The following is a 16,885-nucleotide window of genomic DNA, read 5'->3' as shown; positions in this document are numbered from 1 at the left end:
CTGCATTGTGAAGACGATTCCGTATCGTCTGAGTGGACACATTCACCCCCGAGGCGTTCAGGAGGTCGTTACGTAGGCTGGTTGCTGTCCAGAAGGGATGACGTCGTGCCTGAAGAGCCACAAAATGATCTTGGCGTTGGGTTGTCGACCTCTGACGACCACCCCCATGTCGGTGTGCTGCTGTACCAAAATTTTGCTGTCGGGACCAGGCCCTGCTTACAACGCTCTGGCTGACGTTTAGTGCATTGGCAACGTCACGTTGTGAATAGCCAGCATCAAGCATTCCAATACATCTGCCAAGTTGTTCTGTCGTCAGGCGACGCCTTACACGTTGAGGGGGCATTGCGTAGATAAACGTAGTGTAAACACTCAATTGAGTTTAAAGTTTACGAATGAATCAGACACCGTTGCCTGATTGGAAATCGTGCAATGGTAGCAAAAGCATGAACTGTGATGTGAAACGCATTTCCCATGGCATGAAATGCACGTGCAAGTGTGTTAGAGACGTTTTTGATTTCACTTGAACACAATATTGCCAGTTATGCAGTTATTTTGTTTTTTTATTAAGAAAAATATCTACGATCCTTATCAAATTTTGAGTAGTATAGTACACACAGCATACCAAGTAAATATCATACACTTCATACTACATAAATGTACCACATACTATGTAGGTGTACCAAATATAATACACTGAACATTACATGCTGCACACCATCCATCTGGGTTGTCAAAACACCTATCGAAACTGTTCATCTGCAAGTCGCACCATGACTAACTGGAAGCACCAAGTCCGGGATTGGAGGATGGAGTTGGCTGGAGCCAGGCTGTCAGTGTGTCGGGCACCAACTGAACCGCCTCTGTGGTCTATTGGTAGAGCGTCCACCTGGAGAACGAAAGGTCCAGGGTCCAGCCTCGTCATACCAAAAGACGTTAAAAGATGGTACTTGTTACCCTGCCTGACGCTCGGCATTAAGGGGCTGGTCGGCTCGGAGTCAGTATACTGTGTCTGAATGGGGTATTCTTGTTAAAATGTGGCATGGTATCTCAGTGGGTTAGCACTATAAATCGGCATCAGTCCGGCCTGAGACCTTTCAGTGAAACCCGAGAGACCCAATGGCTCTCAACAAGCAACTGTGTGGCAAAATCTGATCAGAACAATGTCAAATAAGGCGTCCTCAAAATGGAAGCAGTACCAAAAAGCCGACGTCCTTGATATAAATCGTCGTCCAATTGACTTGAGGTCTCAAGAGCTTCACGTTTGGCATAAAGCTGCACTCAAGACAGGGAGAGTCGGTTACATATGACTTGTTTTACATGACATCTACCACGGGTTTGTCTGGTCCACAATGTTGCGTCCTTTGGGCACGCCAGAAACTAGGGCTGGGACGGGTAACTCGGGTACTCGGGTCGGGTGGTTCTTGAGTGGGACCCGGATACCCACAGGAGTACCCGGATACGTGGTTAGTCACGTGATATATTGTTTAATGGCAACAAGTATCTAGAACTTCCACGGTTACACTATTAGTGACTTATCTTCGAATCTATTTCTAACTATGCACCCATTCCTTCTGACTTTCTATGTTTGAATAGAGATAAAACTTCAGTCAATTTCAATGTATGACCAGATCATTTTCAATGAGTATCTAAATATATTTTGCCAGGACTACGGTCAAACTATTTCCAACCGGACAATTGTACCTATTTCTTGAGACCCACAGCGGGTACCCGGATAGGGTTAGGTAATAGGGGGTTGGGTACCAGGATAGTAAATTTGGACTCCTCTCAGCCCTACCAGAAACCTATGATGGTGGATTCGAATCCCCGTTCGCCCCGATTATGTTTCCAGGTTTGTCAGCACCAGACTAGTGCTTGCATCTTCTCGAGGCAAGTGAGTTAACTGACTATAAAAGTCCAGTCTCCACCCTTGCCGAACTAGGCTGGTATTATGGAGTTAGATTTTGGCTGGGCTAACGAGTCTATGCATAGTCCAATCAAAATCGCGCACCGAAATCCTAAGTGTCATGTAGATTTCGGTCGACTGCAGGATTTGCAAAGCATGTGCACCGCTAGCTCGTTGTCGACAGATATTTTCCAAATCTTTCCATGTTTTTAATCAAGGTTCTCACGTGATTTGATGCACTTCGCGATGTAAGACTCGTTTTATCAAAATATAGATCTTGATCATCGATCAGATCGTCTTGACAGGGCGCCACAGTTTTGGTTGAAACAAATGCAAGTGATGCAAGAGGTGGAATCTGATTGGTCCACAGGAGAGGCAAAGAAGGGATATGGCTCGTAATAGCCACTGGTGGCGCTACGATCGAGCCCAGGAATTCCAGCCTAGTTCGGCATGGGTGGAAACTGGACTTTTAAAGTTAGTGAACTCCCTTGCCTCGGGAAGATGCAGTGCTCGGGGGTTTCACCGAAGTGGTAAACGTCTGAGTCCTGCATCATTTCGGGCTTTCCTCCCACATTAAGCTGACACGCCGTGATATAACTGGAATACTATTTAAATCGGCATTAAACCCAACTCGCTCACTCACTACAAGCAGTTTGTTTATTTGTTGTTTAACGCTGCACTCAGGAATATTCCAGCTATATGACGGCGATCTAAAAACAATCAAGTCTGGACCAGGCAATCCAGCGCGCCTGACATTCCCGTTAGTTGCCTCTTACAAGCATGGGTCACTGAAGACCGATTCTACTCAGGATCTTCAAGGGTCTTACAAGCAGTAATGATAGATATGTAAGCTAGTAAACCAACATTTGCTGACTCAAAACGTGTACTAGACTAAAGAATCTTCAAAATGGTTAACAGGTGTTCTTTCATATCACTGTAGTTATTACTGATTAGGGGGCACGGGTGGCCCAGTCGTCTAAGCCGCCGCGATTCGCTGTGCAGAGTTGCGTCCCTTGTGAACGCCAGAAACCTATGATTGTGGATTTGAATCCCGGTTCGCCCCGATTATGTTTCTAGGTTTGTCAGCACCATACCCGTGCTCGTGGGTTTCACGTAAGTGGTAGACGCTGGTAAACCAACACTCAAAACTTGTACAATACAAAAGAATCTTCAATATAGTTAGCATCCGATTCTTTCATATTACTGTAGTTCTATTTCTGATAAACCATTGTAATATAAAAGAATCGGGCGTACTTTAACTTCTTTAGCGAAGTGTATTTTAGTTCGGTTCCCACGTGACATTGATGAAGAGAGATGGAGGTTTAACCATTACGCCAGTTTGGCTGCAGAAGAACAAAGGTGCTTAATTCAACACGTGCTTATGTAGGGTCTCCAGAGCAGGTAAGCACCTTAATGTGGTCTTCCAGGCACTTGACAGGCTTTGTGCAATCCCTACTCTCTCTTCAAACAAGGGATTGCTGTTTTACAGGCCTGAACGAGAACTGGAATAAACAGGGAAATTTGACATTGACTTTGTCCCAGTCTGGAATCGTATGCATCGGTTTTACCTTGTCTTCTCAGATTACAGCTTTATACTGCTGTGAGCGAGTGAGTGATTGAGTTGGGTTAACACCGCTGTAAGTAATATAACAGCAGTATCACGGCGGAGGTACTTACTGTATCCATGTTGGGAATCGAACCCGGCCTTGGGCGTGACCGGCGAACGCTTTAACCACTAGGCTAAGGCTACCCCCCATTGCCTTTATTGTGGCGTGCAAGTGTTTGGATGCTTCTGACAAGAATGTATGTCGTGGGGCTCTTGGTATGAATGATGAACAAGGGAGACATTTATCGTCATTACATCTTCAGTATCATTTCGCCAATTCCCTTTTTTATTTGTTGGTAGTATATAGATGTAGTAAAGGTGACGGAGAACTTCAGAGACCCTAAACCACCAAGTCATGCTGTGAACGCCAGAGACCCTCATATTACCATTAAGGGTCTCAGAAAACACTTAGGAAGTGAGGAGTGAGTGAGTTTGGTTTAACGCCGCTTTTAACAGTATTCCAATTATATCACGGCGTGTCAGCTTAATTAATGTGGGAGGAAAGCCCCATGTGATTCCGGTCTCAGACGTTTACCACTTCGGTGAAACCCACGAGCACGGGTATGGTGCTGACAAACCTGGAAACATAATCGGGGCGAACGGGGATTCGAATCCACAATCATAGTTTTCTGGTAGGGCTGAGAGGAGTCCAAATTTACTATCCTGGTACCCACCCCCCTATTACCTGACCCTACCCGGTGAACCGGAATTCGAACTCACAATCATAGGTTTCTGGCGTGCACAAGGGACGCAACTCTGCACAGCGAATCGCGGCGCCTTAGACGACTGGGCAACCCGAGCCTTCTAGGAAGTGAGGACTTACGAGAGGCTGGTTAACCTTTCAAGAGGTTGCTCAGGCAATGCTTCATTTGGAATACTATGACAAGTTGTTGTGCAGGAAGTTGGACCATCTTGAGGATGAACTCCAGACTTGAAACCATTACCCGGGACGACGAATGTGTGACTAGGGAAACACCTGGCCTCACTTGGTGTCTGTTGATCAGCGTAAAAATCCTAAACCAATTGTCAGACAATACTATAGCTCATTTTAGCTTACCCAAACTGAAACGTTTGTTGTGGGGCGTTTGCAGTCTTCTGCACATCCGTTTTATGTTTTCGCATCACCTCTAAAGCCACACAGCCTATAAAGAGGATGACGAGGATTGACATCATGAGCACCATCATGATGGCATGATGACGAGTCAGCAAGCCTGACCACCCGATCCCGAGGCCGTTAGTCGCCTCTTACGACAAGCATGGTTGCTGAAGACTTATTCTAACCCCGTGTGAAGTATGTTCCCAAAGTAGTCTGGGGGCACCTGAGATTTTGTATGGAGATATGATTTTTTTTTTCAGATACAGCTGTAAAAACAGATATTTTTTAAATTAAAACTTGAGTCTGATTTTTTTAAAAGAAAAAATACCTTGCAACAATGTTACTTTTGTGGCTGACAATTTCCGTTTTTTTAAAAAAAATAAAGCATTTATTTTTCTCGATACTGTCCCGGCCAGCCCCAATTGAATAGGTAATGGCCGGTCCGTTGCGAAATGTTCTCGTACAACACAACGTCTCCCTTTGAAATATTCCGAAACTCAGAGGTAAACATGTCATTTTCCACGCGACCGCCTCCGTGGTCTAGTGGCAGAGCGTCCGCCCGGAGAGCGGAAGGTCCGGGGTTCGATCCCTAGCCGTGTCATAACAAAAGACGTTAAAAGATGGTACTTGTCGTTACCCTGTCTGGCGCTCGGCATTAAGGGATAAAAAAGGACTGGTCGGCTCGGAGTCAGTATACTGTGTCTGAGTGGGGTATTCATGTTAAACTGCGGCATGGCATCTCAGTGTGCTAGCACTATAAATCGACTTCAGTCCGGACCAGTACAAGCAGCCACTCACACACACGTGCATGCACGACGCTATATAAGTGCAATAATCTTGGACGCGACGTTAAACCCAATTTCACCTCACCCTTGCCCACGCGTCGTTCTAATGAATGTCTTGCAGAGTTCTACAGTCCAGTCAGCCTACATAGAGCTTTACAATAAGTAACGATGGTCAGATGAAATTCCTAATACCAATTTGTCCTTTTATTCAAAGGGATAATCTGAGAATAAAATTCCATAATTTCTAAATGAATGTGATTAGGACTTGTATATTGTCTGTGCCGTATTAGCAACTCTGGGGTGTGCCTGCCACAGGTTGGTTGTGAGTAACACAAGATTACTGCCCTGCAATCTCAGCTCTGTACGAATGCCTTCAGTCGTAAGTGATTCTCCTTCTATTTAAAGCCCCCGAGTCTGGGAGAAGCTGACGGATTAGATTGCCGGGGATCAATATGGCAACCCAGGCAGTCATATTTAGCTACCACCCTTCACAAGCGGCACACACACACACTATTCTCGTTTGGGGTGAAAATCGAATACCTGAAATCTGAGCGTCTAGCAGTTCCAAGAGAAAGGGATATACACGAATCGAATCGTCTGTATCCAACCTGTGGGACTGTGAGTGTCTGTTGGGTAGAACGGGTCATTCCTCTGTATCGTGCTGCTTTGTTGTCCGAACCAGGTCATCGTTATATGGATCTGGGGTTTGTGTGAAATACTCCTTTTGCTTTATTGTTAAGGTCTCGGTGTCTCTTACATGAGACACCCGCTTGTTAAAGGTTTTCTGAAAGATAAAGTCGTCTTTTTGAGGTGAGAGGTTTGTTTGTCATTTGAGAAAGGTCGTCGGTTTCAGCCCCGAGGAAAGTCTTCGTCTCGGGTTTTTCGGGAGGACGTCGACGTCAAGTCACTGGGGAGGTCATTTGTTTGTGATCTGAGAGATTTTTTCTCTTTCAATACTGAGATTGGAAGTCGTCACAGATTTGAGAGAGGTGGTCTCGTTCAGCTTTGTGAGAAATCGTCTGTTACAGATTTGAGATTGTCTGTCTGTTTCAGATGTGAGGGAGATGGTGTGTTTCAGATTTGCGACTGGTCGTCTGTTTCAGCTTCAGATTTGAACGGGGGGCACGGGTGGCCCAGTCGTCTGAGGCGCCGCGATTCGCTGTGCAGAGTTGCGTCCCTTGGGCACGCCAGAAACCTATGATTTTGGGTTCGAATCCCGGTTCGCCCCGATTATGTTTCTAGGTTTGTCAGCACCATACCCGTGCTCGTGGGTTTCACCGAAGAGGTAAACGTCTGAGACCTGCCTCACTTCGGGCCTCACTTCGGGCCGTCCTAGCCACCGGCCCGTTATACAACACGATGATACAGGCTCCATAAAATGTGTAGTGGAGACCGCCTCCGTGGTCTAGTAGTACAGCGTCCGCCCGGAGAGCGGAAGGTCCGGGGTTCGATCCCAGGCCGTGTCATGCGAAAAGACGTTAAAAGATGTTACCCTGTCTGGCGCTTGGCATTAAGGGGCTAAAACAAGGACTGGTCGGCTCGGAGTCAGTATACTGTGTCTGAGTGGGGTATTCATGTTAAACTGCGGCATAGTATATCAGTGAGCTAGCACGATAAATCCTCATCAGTCCGGACTAGTACAAGCAGCCACACGCAGCCACACGCAGCCACACGCACACACACGCGCACGTGCATGCACGTCGCTGTATAAGTGCAATAATCTTGGACGCGACATTAAACCCCATTTCACCTCACCCCACTTCTGATTACAAGTGTACAGTGTACAACCCACACATTCCCCGTTAGCTGACCTAAAAAATATTAATCAATCAAATTGATGTACAAATTAACAGAAAACCTAGAAATAGTAATAGTTTAATCCCTTAATCACCACGATCTGATGGTGCTCGTTGACCTTACCAAAACTCCAGGAAATTATAGCTTCTCAAGAACCCTAAAGGGCGTGACACTGAAATATTATTGAAAGCGATGTTTAAACACCGATGTTTAAACACCATCCCATTCCTTCATCACTGCGTCCACTAGGTTAGTTTGACCCAAGTCCAAGAATATTAAAACAAATAAAGAAACACGGAGCCATAACTCACGTCAGAATTATAATCTCTGTCACCTATACAACATATAATGACAGATTTGATGGGAAACTGTAACTAATAATAGACAAAATATTGCTGTTCCTTCGCGTCGATCGAACATCTCGTGTGTTTTTTAGCAAATTCCCAATACGTCCATTTTCTCCTGGCTCCACGATGTCTCAGATGAATATATTTCAATGCATGAATCGCAAGTGGGCCGGTGTTCTGTTCAAGTGTATTGAAGTTTAGACAGGGCTAATGCATCACTCATTAGTAATAATTGTCCCTTTTATACCAAGTCCTCGACAACTTGCTCGGGTTCATTAAAAGATTGAAATAGGTGTTGTAATTTCAATTTACGAGCTTCGCAAGCACAAAACGTTACACTTTATCGATCTGGTTGATTGTATGAAGATGCCAGGAGTATAAACGTCCATCTGAAGAGATGACGGGAAATGGCTTATTAGTCGGTTGCTGATGTTGGACAACTTTGAAGGATTGATTATATCAGAATTATTTTTACCGACAGGTATTTTTCTGATTGGGTACTATCAAGATTTGATAAACAGACTAAGTTCAAACTGGGGAAGAGTTAAGTGAAGTGAAAGTCGACAAAGAAAAAAGACGAAATTTTATGAAAATTTGGAAATTGAGATGCATCGGTCTACATACTGGCAATGAGAGACAGATATATAGAAAATCAATGAAATATTCTGACATTGTTGGAAATTTCCACCACCGCTGGTTTTTTTAGACCAGCAAGAGTTTTGTGAATCTATTCCAATGAAGGTATCTTAAATGGTATATCCTATTCATAGCATTGGAATGTTTTCATACATATGTATTATTTACACCAAAGGTCAAGGTTACTTTTTGATTATGCCGCCTGCACCTGTCTTGTATATTCCACTGGCTGAGAGCTCATCTCTGATTGGTCAATACTGTGGTTTGGTCGACAGGAAGCGATAGGTTATTTTGCTTGTTAAAGAATTGTGTATGATTTAACGTGTTTCATTAAAAAAAAGGGGCCACTCACCCCTCAGAAAAAGATGCCACAATAAGATGCCTTTTATTCGTACGTGTCATAAAACTGCAAAATGTCTCTACGACTGCCTGTTTACAAGTCTGCCTACGCAAAGGCGAATGTTAATGTTTTGAGTCATATTACAATGATATGTCGCTCCCGTGAAGATTCCGGGTTAGAATTAATCTAGTAACACATGTCTGTCGTAAGAGGCGACTAACGGCACCGGTTGGTCAGGCTCGTTGAATTGTCTGATGCATGTAATCGTATTCCAACTGCATAGATCGATGCTCACGATATCAATCACTGGATTCTCTGGTTCAGACTCGATTATTTACAGGCCGCCGACATATAGTGCGGCGTTATGCAACAAACAAACAATAATATATTAACATATGTGAGGGGTGTCTGTCACTCGTTGTAATACTGACGTCACGTATTTGATAAAAGTAAGTTGTTTTCATGATGAGAGTTCGATAAACTACATTTTTAGGTCGTATCTCAAAACTACGTGATGTATGTGTAGCGTGTGAATGAGTGAGTTTGGTTTTACGCCGCTTTAAGCAATATTCCAGCAATGTCACGGCGGGGGACACCAGTAATGGGCTTCACACATTGTACCCATGTCGGGAATCGAACCCGGGTCTTCGGCGTGAGGAGTGAACGCTTTAACCACTAGGCTACCCGACCGCCCCCATGTGTAGCGTAACCGCCACTGACACATAAGACTTGTTTAAATAGATGTCTTGTTTCTCGTGATCAGCCGTTCCAAAAATTAACCCCGTCTCTAATGTCTTTTTTAATATATAGTTTTAAGCACATTTAAGAACAATCGAATTTCGTTTCTGCGTCGGATTTCGACGTTTAGCAACGTTGCCATGGCAGTTATAGTCATATTCGATGGGATACCTAGTCGTGATCATCATAACATGTTCCGTCGCTCCACTCTTGAAGGGGTCACGGGTAGCCCAGTCGTCTAAGGCGCCGCTATTCGCTGTGCAGAGTTGCGTCCCTTGGTCACGCCAGAAGCCTCTGTTTGTGGGTTCGAATCCCGGTCCGCCCCGATTATGTTTCTAGGTTTGTCAGCACCATACCCGTGCTCGTGGGTTTCACCGAAGTGGTAAACGTCTGAGACCTGCTTCACTTCACATTAAGCTGACATGCCGGGATATCACTGTAATACTGTTAACAGCGGCGTTAAACCCAACTCACTCACTCCACTCTTGAAGCTGGAGGGGGCAGGCTAAGTCACGAGGTATATTTGTTTGAGATTAACTATGTGTTCCCTACTTATAAAATATAAATGAAGTAATTACTCATGACCCAGTCAACTTTCCAACAGGCAACTTTCTCTTTATGTCGAGCAATATTCCAGCAGCACCAGCCTTTGGTGTCTACATTTCGCAAATTGTGAGGTACAATCGAGCAGGCTCTTTCTAGGAAGATTCCAAAGTGCGTCTTACGACTCAAAAGCTGTTTGATCAAGCTTTATAAAAGTTTATGCTAGACATCTGATAGTGATATATGATAGTGATTCATAAGCGCATACTCACGATACAGGCGGAATCGCTCAATCGATTTCTGCTTTTTGCAGACTTCCCTGTGTCTTTGGAAATGGTTTTGTCGCTTTTGTTACCAAGTTTTGAGAAACAAGACTATTTTTAACTGGCCTGGTGGGTGGTGGGTGTGTTTGGTTTAACGCCGTGTCAGCTTAATGTGGGAGAAAAGCCCGAAGTGAGGCAGGTCTCAGACGTTTACCACTTCGGTGAAACCCACGAGCACGGGTATGGTGCTGACAAACCTAGAAACATAATCGGGGCGAACCGGGATTGGAACCGACAATCATAGGTTTCTGGCGTGTCCAAGGGACGCAACTCTGCATAGCGAATCGCAGCGCCTTAGACAACTGGGCAACCCGTGCCCCCTAAACTGGCCAAGTCTGCGTCAATACATGTACGACGGATCTGCAAGGAAATCAAGGTTGATGGACAGATTACTATTATTTGTTTACAGTGTGAATGAGTCTGTGAGTAAGGTTTAACACCAAATTTAACAGTATTCCAGTTATATCACGGTGTGTCAGCTTAATGTGGGAGGAAGGACCGAAGTAATGCAGACCTTATACGTTTACCACTTCGGTTAACCCACGAGGATATGGTGCTGACAAACCAAAAAACATAATTGAGGCGAATCAGGATTCGAACCCATGATAAAAGGTTTAGGAATTAAACGACTTTGCCGTCTGTGCACCTGATATCCCTAGACCTTCAACGACAATTACACAGGGAGTTTAGATCTTTAATGACAATTGCAAAGAGAACAAATTAAACTGTCCAGACCTTCAATGATAATTACCAAGAGAATAAATGGAAATGTCAAATGCATAGAGATAAATGACACTGTAAAGACTTTCAATGACAAATGCATAGAGATAAATGACACTGTAAAGACTTTCAATGACAAATGCATGGAGAACAAATGACACTGTATAGACGTTCAATGACAAATGCATGGAGAACAAATGACACTGTATAGACTTTCAATGACAAATGCAGAGATAACAAATGACACTGCATAGACCTTCAATGACAAATGCACGGAGAACAAATGACACTGTATAGACTTTCAATGACAAATGCATAGAGAACAAATGACACTGTGAAGACTTTCAATGACAAATGCATAGAGAACAAATGACACTGTATAGACTTTCAATGACAAATGCATAGAGATAAATGACACTGTAAAGACCTCCAATGACAAATGCATAGAGATAAATGACACTGTAAAGACCTCCAATGACAAATGCATAGAGAATAAATGAAACTGTAAAGACCCCCAATGACAAATGCATAGAGAACAAATGAAACTGTAAAGACCTCCAATGACGAATGCATAGAGAACAAATGACACTGTAAAGACCTCCAATGACAAATGCATTGAGAACAAATGACACTGTAAAGACCTCCAATGACAAATGCATAGAGAACAAATGACACTGTAAAGACCTCCAATGACAAATGCATAGAGAACAAATGTCTAGTCCTGTATTCACAAAACGGCACAGTCTTCAATTTCTATGACAAATGCTCAGAGAAGAAATGACACAATCGAGACCTTCAAAATAAGATAAACCTACCATGATAACCAAAACGTGTTTTCAGTCCAACTGTCCTGCGACTAATATGTAAACTTACTCTGCCTTGCCAGATATAAAGGTGACAGCATTGAATTTCAAGTATTCAGTTTTCGTTCTGGCCTGCCCGACTAACCGGGACAACTCAACACAAATATTCCCTTCACAGGAACCCGTCTGAAACCTAAACCAATACCAATCTCTGTCAGCAACCATATCGTAATTAGTCCAACAACCCCTTCACGATCATAAAAGGAAGTGGAAAATGTATTGAAATCACATCACTCTAGAAAGCTGAATCAACTCCGAGCAAGTGATACCATTAGCAATGTTTGCCCTGCATTCCTGGAAGTATGGATGGCGGTGGATTATAAAGGATGCTGATATGGTCTTATGCACCATCCGTGCAACACTGTCATGGCGTTGTCTACCACGCTGCCAACGGCACCGCCATCTTTCCAAAGCTCAAAGACGAGGGACGCCTAATGGCTTCAGATCGTGTTGATTTGTCTCCGGTAAAATAATTAAGCATATTTGTCCGGAATGTGCATGGAAGTGTCTGAAAACACGGATTAGGCGAAATCGTTGCAGGCGTGTGAAATTGGTGAAAACCTTTGAGAAGCAGGATTTAAGAAGTAGGTCATCTGGCATGATCTGTTCTTGTGGCCAAGGCCACTAGAAGGTCAAGTAGGCTTGGCGTTTCACCATCAAATTCTCGTTCACACCGACGTGAAGATGTATCTGACTAATTTGAGGTTAAAAAATGTAGGCCAATGACGGTTGATGAGATCAGTTCAACGAGAATATACTGAAAGGGCAACGTTTCCCTTACTAACAACGTGAATGGTGAAAGTCAATATCGATGTGAGTTAGACTTCGCGATGAATATCAAAGCTAAATTAGTTTGAGGGACGATGGACTTCCAACCGAAAGGTCATGAATTCGCGAATGACCTTGAAGTTACATTGATTCTCTTTATTGGAAACTAAATATGTCAGTGTTTGAAATTCCGACGGGATCGTCAATCGAGTTACAAGCACTTGAGGATCTCATTACCCATATTCCCCGTGGGTGCATGGGAGAGCAATCGCTAATAAATGTGTTTTTAAGGTCAACAAAGGAAAGATTCGTTGCAGTTCCGACTGTAAACGTATCCTATGAGTTAAAAGATACTGGTTTGGGTTTTGGAGACACCGATTTAAGCACCGTCGAATAACTCAGCTAAATGTGATACAGATTGGTCCGAGATTTGACATGACATTATCGTCACATTTGTCAAAGATTTCAAAGAGAAGGGTCGGATCAATCTGCGATGTAGTTAACTCAGGAAGAGGGTTAATACGTAGCTTTTGACTAACTGGCAAAAATAGCTTTTTACGTGGGCGAACCATCAAGGAAGTTGACACAACCGCCACCGTTAGTTAACGCATACACTGTAATAGGGCCAGCGTGTTTATATATTTTTTAAACATAATTTCTATTTGTAAAAAGTTAATTTGTCTTTCACTATCTTGTCTTGCAGTTAAATCTATTAAATGCACCTAATGAAGTGTTGGTTTTAACGCCGCTTTTAACAGTATCCCAGTTATATCGCGGCATGTCAGCTTAATGTGGGAGGAAAGCCCGAAGTGATGCGGGTCACAGACGTTTACCATTTTGGTGAAATCTGCAATCACGGTATAGTTCTGACAAACATGGAAACATAATCGGGGCGAACCGGGATTCAAACCCATGACAATACGATCTTCCGTGCCCAAGGGACACAATTCTGCACAGCGAATTGTGGCGCCTCATACGACTAGGACACCCTGCCCCAAATTTGCAAGAAATTGTTTTTGCCTCAGGCACCATTGCACCGACTGGACCAGACAAACGAGTGGTTAATAGTATGATGAACGTCCCAGGCTGTCCAGGTACGATGACGCAATAAACCAGGTCACATTCAATATTCAGTCGCATAACGTGAAGATCCGGGGAAGAATAGGTCTTCAGCAATCCATGCTTCCGTAAAAGGCGACTTTACTTGTCGTAAGAGGCAACTAAAGGGATCTGTTGGTCAGGCTTGGTGACTTGGTTGGTGCATGTCATCAATCCCAATTGCGTGGATCGATGCTCATGATGTCAATCACTGGATTGTCTAGTCCAGACTCGATTATTTACAGACCGCCGTCATATAGCTGGAATATTGTCGAGTGCGGCGTTAAACAAAAACAAACGAAATTGTATAAGGAGGGCCCACAATTCGTATTGCAGACTTGCGTCCCTTAGGTGTGACAGAAACGTATCATGGTGGTTTCGAATCCCACATTTTCTCCGATTATGGTTCTAGGTGACCAAAGTGATAAAACGTGTGAGACCTACATCACTTCGGGGTTCCTGTAATATGAAGCTGACACACCGTTATTTAAATGAAATAATGTTCACAAACAACATTGAACTCACTCAGTAACTCTCCCATATTCATTACCAATCATTCACGTGTTCACACCAGTTTGTACAAGAAAAAACGCCTCCGTGGTCTAGTGGTAGAGTGTCCGCCCGGAGAGCGGAAGGTCCGGGGTTTGGTGACCGGCCGCGTCAAACCAAAAGACGTTAAAAGATGGTACTTGTTGTTACCCTGTCTGGCGCTCGACATTAAGGGACTAAAACAGGGACTGGTCGGCTCGGAGTCAGTATACTGTGTCTGAGTGGGATATTCATGTTAAACTGAAACATGGTATATCAGTGGGCTAGCAGTGGGCATCAGTCCGGACTAGTACAAGCGGACACACACACACACACACACACACACACACACACACACACACACACACACGTGCATGCATGCATGTTGCTATATATGTGCACCATTTCACCTCACCTAGTACAACAAGACTCTAAACCACTCGAAACTTGTATAAAAAATCTTCTTCCGAAGTCAAAGTTTGCTGACATTTAAAACAATTGATCTGCTGCAGAATATAGCTGATATAATTTCCATCTGACTTTAACCTATCAGATATACTCCTCGCCAAGGGCTGCATGCTGATCTGTGGAATATACCGACAGTCAACAGCCAGAGCTGACTCGGTGTATGGAATAATGCATGGAAATATGTAACATAACATAAATCCACATTACATACCAGATATTACGGAGTTACATAGACCCCTTGATATAAGTCCATATTATATTCGACCCGTGAAGATTCCGGGGTAGAACAGGTCTTCAGCAACCCATGCTTGCCGTAAAAGGTGACTGTGCTTGTCGTATAAGGCGACTAACGGGATCGGGTGGTCAGGCTCGCTGACTTGGTTGATGCAAGTCATCGATCCAAATTGCGTGGGTCGATGCTCATGATATTTATCACTGGATTGTCTGGTTCAGACTCGATTATTTACAGACCGCCTCCATATAGCTGGAATATTGCTGAGTGCGGCGTTAAACAACCAACCAACCAACCAACCAACCAACCATATTATATTCAGATAACCATGAATTTGTTTGAGGATTCTCAGCTCATGAAGGAATGGTTGGGCTTGTGATTTCCAGATGAATCACTAAGCTCCTAATCACGATCCACAAAGATGTGTAGTACATCTGCAGAGACGATATGCATTTGGAACCATATAGAGGCTAGCAATGGAAAATTCATACCTAAATTGCGTGTTCATGCAGTGAGTGTTTTCTTAATAAAGCAAATATCGACCTCTAACGAACCACGGCATTGCGATATAAATAGAAGTCAATGTTACGCTCCGCTTTCTAAATCCATTTTATAACGCCGGCGAGAAGCAAATCAGTTTGGATGTCATCGGTCTTTTCAAAGGGCGAAGCGTCTGTAATGGCGGTCAGAAGACATTGGCAATCAATTTCCAGAGCGCGTCTAGTGTCCACCTGTGCTAGTGTTCTTTAGGGGTTTAACGTACGGTTCATGGCTCGCCTCTTGATTGCTGTCAGTGACATTGAGGTGTTACTTGTGTTCGTTACTCTGACACGGGACCATCCGGAATGGTCGTTAATGTGACATATGGTCTCTTGAACAGTCCTCAATGGTGACATTGGGTCATTAGAAACGTTCTTTAATGTCATATAGGGTAATTTCCTTCAAGTGAAAGGTATTTTTGACAACGGGTCTATATGCACCAGTCCCTTATGCTTCAAGATGACAATTGTAAAATGTTTAGCCCGTGAAGATCCGGGTAGAGAATAGGTCTTCAGCAACCCATGCTTGCCGTAAAAGGCGACTGTGCTTGTCGTAAGAGGCGACTAACGGGATCGGGTGGTCAGACTTGGTTGATGCATGTCATCGTGTCCCAATTGGGTGGATCAATGCTCATGTTGTCAATCACTGGATTAACTGGACCAGACTCGATTATTCACAGAACGCCGTCATATAGTTGGAATATTTTTTAGGGCGGCGTTAAACAACATACAAAATCAAAACAAATAATTATTATCCTAAAGCTTAGCTCTCGAGCATAGACCCGTCTTAAGCCATGGTCCGATTGGCGCTCAAGACCTCCAGTTGAACTAAACAGCTAGACCCAGAGCTACACCAAATACCTCCAGTTGAACTAAACAGCTAGACCCAGAGCTACACCCAATACCTCCAGTTGAAATAAACAACTAGACCCAGAGCTACACCCAAGACCTCCAGATGAACTAAACAGCTAGACCCAGAGCTACACCCAATACCTCATGTTGAACTAAACAGCTAGACCCAGAGCTACACCCAATACCTCCAGTTGAACTAAACAGCTAGACCCAGAGCTACACCCAATACCTCCAGCTGAACTAAACAACTAGACCCAGAGCTAATCCCAAGACCTCCAGATGGACTAAACAGCTAGACCGAGAGCTACACCCAATACCTCCAGTTGAACTAAACAGCTAGACCCAGAGCTACACCCAATACCTCATGTTGAACTAAACAACTAGACCCAGAGCTAATCCCAAGACCTCCAGTTGAACTAAACAGCTAGACCCAGAGCTACACCCAATACCTCCAGTTGAACTAAACAACTAGACCCAGAGCTACACCCAATACCTCCAGTTGAACTAAACAGCTAGACCCAGAGCTACACCCAATACCTCCAGTTGAACTAAACAGCTAGACCCAGAGCTACACCCAATACCTCATGTTGAACTAAACAACTAGACCCAGAGCTAATCCCAAGACCTCCAGTTGAACTAAACAGCTAGACCCAGAGCTACACCCAATACCTCCAGTTGAACTAAACAACTAGACCCAGAGCTA

This window comes from Haliotis cracherodii, unplaced genomic scaffold (genome assembly GCF_022045235.1).
Source record: "Haliotis cracherodii isolate W230 unplaced genomic scaffold, xgHalCrac1.p SCAF_8, whole genome shotgun sequence".
Lineage (NCBI taxonomy): Eukaryota > Metazoa > Mollusca > Gastropoda > Lepetellida > Haliotidae > Haliotis > Haliotis cracherodii.
This window is presented reverse-complemented; position numbering follows the sequence as displayed.